This window comes from Silene latifolia, chromosome 11 (assembly GCF_048544455.1).
Source record: "Silene latifolia isolate original U9 population chromosome 11, ASM4854445v1, whole genome shotgun sequence".
Taxonomy (NCBI): domain Eukaryota; kingdom Viridiplantae; phylum Streptophyta; class Magnoliopsida; order Caryophyllales; family Caryophyllaceae; genus Silene; species Silene latifolia.
Window position 1 is genome coordinate 113142130 of NC_133536.1, and position 6395 is coordinate 113148524.

Here is a 6395-nt window from a genome sequence, read left to right on the forward strand (position 1 = left end):
GTCATTTTTATGGTAAAACCAATATTATTACTAGATCTAAATAGTATTGGTTTATTAAGATGTATTCCTTGGGTATATGCTTTTGGGAGGGATTCTACCTTTGAGTCCTTGTTCTTCCATTTGGAGAGCTCAAGAACAAGTGAGTAGGTGAACTCACTTGTGCCCATAAATCCGAAAATCACATGGTGAGATATAGATTTTTCCATCTCTTTAATTAATGTTTGCATGCATAAAATCCATCTTTAATTTTATGACAAATTAATTTTAACATATATGAGTATGTTAGTATGTATATGAATCTACATTTCCTTCAATCGGTATCAAGAGCCACGGTTGTTTGCATGCAAATCGGTTAAAAGTTTTTCCGAGTTATAAGAATAACAAATAAAACTTGTAAAATTTGTGTTATTATGATATATCATGAAATTAATCCATTCATGTTAATATTTCTGGTCCTAAAATGTTTTAGGATATTTTGGTTAATTTTTCGGATTTTTATTGTTCATAATTTACAATAATGGCATTTAAATGTGATTTTATGAGAAAAAATGTCATTTTTGGTCTAAAATTAGCTATACTTCGAATTTTCACTTGGTTTTTGGATATGTTATCACATATATTATTTTGAGATAACCTGTAAATTTTCATAATTTTTGGACTTGTTATGCTCGAAAAATGAATTTCTCATTATTAAATTCGGATTTAAGTGAAAAATAGGTTAATATGAGTTAAATTTCGAATCTGGTCATAGAAAATTAATATGTTGTCACATGCAATTTTACAAGATGTGTGTAAAATAATTGGCTATAAAGAAGTCTTTTTGCATGATTTATGGATTTTTGAAGAAAAATAGCATAAATAGTGACATTATTAGTGGAAAATTAATAAAACATAATCTATGACTTAGGAAAAACGTCTAATGTTGCATTTTATTATATTTTTCAGATCTAAAATTGAAAAGTTAATGAAAATAATTTTTCCATGTTTTTATGATTATTATTATTTTTTAAAAATCGATAAATCGCAACATTGTTTTTCGGAAAAATTTGAAATTTTTAACCTAAGATTTTGAACATTATGAGTGTCATGGAAATTTTCCAGAATGTTCATGAGTTTAAATTTCAAATTTTGAATTTATTTGAAATTTTGTGATTTATTTGAAGTTTAATAGCTTATTTTTGTAATTTTTAGTCCATTTATGAACAATTTTATAAAATATGGGTTAATTATGGTCGAATTATTAGTGAAGACTATATTTTGAGTCCTAAGAGGTTAGGGTAATTAACTTATGCATAAATATGAGTTTATGTATTTTTTTGTGATTATAAAATGTTGAAATCACAAACCGTGAAAAACCGAGTAATATACGATATTGGCTAATTAAAAGGCGATTTAGCATAAAATTGAGCATGTTCATACATATTATAATGCTGCATTTTCTTTATGATTGTCATAATTTTAATTTATGTAATTTTGAATTATGTAATTTTACTTAGTATGGCCTTAGATTTAATTGGTATTTCCCGAAATGTATGGGAATATCGATTCGGTTGTAATTTTATTGTGATCTCGTATCACCGTTTTGTAATTTAATAGATTTATTTTATTTTAGTTACAAATGTATAATAGGAAATTATGTAATTTATTATGTAATTTTATTCATTCCGGAGTTCCCAAAGACGGATTTCTTCAAGAATGGCAATACATAAAGACGGTGTTACCTCGAGATGCGTGCCACAACCAAAGTTCAAGGGACCAATGGAGTTGGTTTCCGAATATGTAATAGTTAAATAGTTTTTCTATTTTAGGAAAGGCCATATTAGGATTTATTTATTTTTTATGCTTGCATTTTATTTTATGTCGCATGCATCGCTAAATCGCCATAACTAAAACATGCATCCTTATTTTATCGAGTTTATCGACCGTGTCAATTAGAATTATCGTAGTTCACCGCTTTAGTTCACTTAAAACGTGATAGATAATAAATTGACATGACCTCTCGCTAAAACAATTAATTGAGACATAGCCTTACCAAATAGTAGAAACCATGAAAACCTATTTCGCGAGGGAGTGCGCTCGGCCCCACCGGGTACAAACCTTGTTACGTAGGGGAAGTGGGTGATGAATGTTAATCCACCGAATTCATGTTGATAAGGGATGTATCGACCACACCGTGCCCAAGTTAATGTGGGTTTGGATCATGGACACATTTATTCGAAATTTGGATTGAACTCAACAAAAGTATTTGATAAGGGATGTATCGGCCCCACCGTGCCCTTGTCAATGTGTTTTGGGCTATAGATAATTGTTAATGTAATATTATCGACCAAGAGTTCTAAAAGTAGAATCGATTAAACGTTAATCCACCGAGTTATATTGATAAAGGATGTATCGGCCCCACCGTGCCTAAGTCGATATGAATTTGGGTCTTGGAATCATTTATCATAGTTGGGTAGAGGTCACTATGTAAATGCTATACTTGTTTTTCCAAGTATTAATAAAACGATAAATGTTAAGTTTTCCACTATTCCGTTTTTATATTGTTCTATTTCTTTACCACAATTCATATACGATATCATTTCGATTTTGATAACGAATCTCCATTAAAACATCATAACTAAAGACAAATATGAATTTGCTTCTAAAACCTCAAATGAACCATTGATAAGGATCTCTTGTAAAGACTATAGATTAAAGTTATTCATTATCAAACAGGTTTTTGATTCTTGACTAACACTTCTACTTACAATGGACTATGTTTCATATGCTTAATTGAATTAAGTACCTTGAAGCGATAAATTGTTTTGGTGATTAGATTTTCAGAATTCTTAATTGACCAAAATAACGCAACCACTTCAATGAAAGTTTTAAGACTAAAACGATCAAATGAAGAGTAATCTTCATGAATTCAATTTTGCTTCTCAAAGCAAAGACTCATTGAAATAAGTGGGAGCATTCTCTTAAACCGTTAAGATGAGGACGAGGTTCAAGAAGTAAAGATAATAATGGAATTGATACAAGGTAATGTTAAAAGTAAAGTCATTGAGGAATGACGATACTAAACCTATCAATCCCGACCAATAAAGTTTCCATTGTCTTAAATGTTGGACACAAGAAAGGAAACTGCCCCAAATTATTGAAGAATCAACAAGTTAGTTGTGGGACATCTAATGGGACCTTCTTCTTTAAATGTTTATTTGATTAAACATAAATTTTGCTAGTACCACTTCGTCAATATTAGAAACCAGTGGAGGTTTTCATCATTGTACTTGATACATAGGATGATTAGAATATGACGACTAGCAACAATAATGTCGAGAGATAGAGTAATTGTGTACTCAATCTAGTTTTTGGATTTAAAGTTGTACTTAATTATGACTATTAAGTGCATAAACTCTAAATAAGAATATAAACTTGTTAAGATACAAAAGAGGTTTTCACTTTTGTGACCCTATACACCACGATTTGATGTATGGCTAGCCCATTATCAAGGTGATTATATTCTAAACCAAAATAGAATAATATATCATGAAGATGATGCAAGACTCAAAATTGGTAACCCAAGATTAAACCTTAAGATTTTGGAATGATGAACGCAAAGAGTTATCGAGTACTCTTGAAACCATTAGATTATTAATGGTATATGCGTATCTTGTATTCAAAGCAAGATATCTCGTACCTTTTGGTTGAAAAGGAGATCGAGGTTATAAATCATTGATCCATAATAGGTTGATCATTCTCTTTTACCAACGATTCAAGTTGACGCTAATGTGTTAACTTAATAAGGTAAATAGAAAAACTTTAAAGAAGTTTAAAGAGCTAAAGAAATCACGATTTAGTCGTGATGGGATTATCAAAGTGAAGACTTTGATATAAGCCAAAGCAAATGTGATATAGTATCACAAGTTAATCTCTCTTAACACACATTATGGGACAATGTGTGGTTGGATAAGAAATCAAACGCTATTCGATATGGTTTGGACTTCGATCAAGTTACTTTGAGTTACTTGATCCCTTGGGGATTTTATCATTTTGTCTAAATTATGTTCCACTAAATCATATGAGATATGAAATGGTAAGGGTACCATATTTGTAAGTTTTCACAAGAAACAAATGCTCATTTTTTCCTTTTCTTTTCTCACGAGTACGACGGGTTTGCGGCTCGTGAAGCTGTCTTTCTAAAATACAAGTTTATTTTAGAAGACAGAGTGGGATAAATTATTCAAGAGCCACAAAGAATGCCACAGAGAATGTTATGTCGCAAGAAACTGGTCTTTCTTGGCTACATGAGACGTTTTGTGTAAAATTTTCTTTAAAACCTAGGAGGTTAAATTCGTCACTTGTTAAAAAAATGATGAATTCATGCTACTTTTAAGAAAGTAAAGAGCTTATAACTTACAAAAGAAATTGGTTGATTCAAGTTGATTACTTCTAGAAAGTAATGAACATATGACTTACATAAGAGTGTTTAAGTCACAACTCAATACAAGGCTTAGAGCCATGAAAATCCGAAACAAAAAGGCTTGATTAGTGACAAAGGGTTTTGCACTAATAAAGAGATATTTCAAACAAGATTGGTTGCAAAGGGTTTTGCACTAATTGAAATGATTAAGTCTATTTGGATCTTCTTAGGGATTGTGTTTCATCATGAGGTTATGAAATACATAGCGAGTGAATCTAAAACCCACTTCTTCAATAGAAGGAATGTATTCAATACATGTCTTGAGTTTAGTAGATTCTTGCAATCCTAAGATAATGTGAAACTTAAGAGAGGGTCTTAAGTAGGACATCAATGAGTTAGAATCAACATTTTGATCATGTGGTAAAACATTTCTCAATAAGTCGAGAAGTTGTGTTTATACATGGAGTTTAGTGGGAGTTACGGAAGTTTTAATTAGTCTTATATGTGGATGACATATTGATCATTGCGAATGATTTAAGACTTTTGGAGTATTATAATACATCTATAATATACGGATTTATAAAGATAAATCCACGTGATATTAGCGTCAATAAGAAGTCTTATGTTGATAAGATCCATGACCAGTTCAATTAAATTGAACATATTTGATTGATTCCATTTGCTTCTGCTGCCGGATCAATTAAATGAGTAATGATGTATAACACTTCATATGCTTTGAGTATGATGAATTGTTTTCAAAATCGAATTTAAGTAATCTTTACCAAATAAGCTATAAAGATTACCCTTAAGTGCTTGCAGAAGCATTAAGGAAGTAAAGCAAAGTGTTTATGATGCAATATTGTGTAAGAGTGTTACACAAGTGACAATTGACAATTGAGATTGCGCATGGTTTCCGACAAAACCATAATCAAAACACATTAGGATGGTTAAGATACCATTGTGGCAATGTTAATTAAGAAGTAGATTTTCTAGAATCGTTCTAGGCAATAAAGAACAATGAGAGATATTTATAACGGAAATTGAGTACACTTGCGATCATGAGATGTGCAAGAAAGATGAGTCCGCACATCGTGAAAACAAAGTGGGAGCTATTCTTAGGCTAGAGGGCCTATGTCTTGATTGGATCTCGACACGTACTCAGAAAGTTTTGTAATGCAAATGTATACATTACAAAGGAAAACGAGTATGTAGTAAGGTTGAGTAAGGTACAAGAAGTTGATAAAACCTACTAACCAAAGCCTTCTCAAAGGCTACACATGATGAGTCATGTCATTTCAATTGAATTGAAATGAACAACTACGTACAAGATCAAATTAGATTATAGAATATGAAATAGTAATCAGGCATTGTCTATTTATATGTGATAATCACATTTGTCGTTCGAGTTTTATTTTAAAACTCTTTTATTATACTTTGTTACATCCAAACGGGTTGTGGAGACAATTGAACCCCGTTAAAGTGAACACGGATTAACATTGTATTTGCCCATAGTTACTTGTATGAGGTGACGTCTCGAAGTGACTAGAGTGTGATGCGATTGATGGCAAGTTCAAGTGCCATAGAGGCATGTGAGATGACTAGTCGATCACATAGGCAGACTGTTAGGAACGTTTTGTCGGGCCTTATGACCGCTTATAGAGTTCTGGCAAATTTATATAGCCTGGTCGTGGCGAGAGCTGCTATAGTATTCAAATGAGTCGATTCTTTTAACTAAAGACTATTCACCTAAGATGGCATAGTTTCAGATTAACTTTGATTTGTGTTACTACGACCTTCTTAAATGGGGTCAAATGGGCATATTTTGGGTTATGATGGCTGTGGCTAGTCGAAGGGAATAAGTGCGATAGGAATTGTCCACCCCCTTGTCAGGGTTATAACAATATCTCAGGGCCACTCGAGGAGTAATGAACTGGAAATGCGTGGCCACGCTCGGAATGTATCTATGATAGATAAATCCGGTCAATCAGTTATT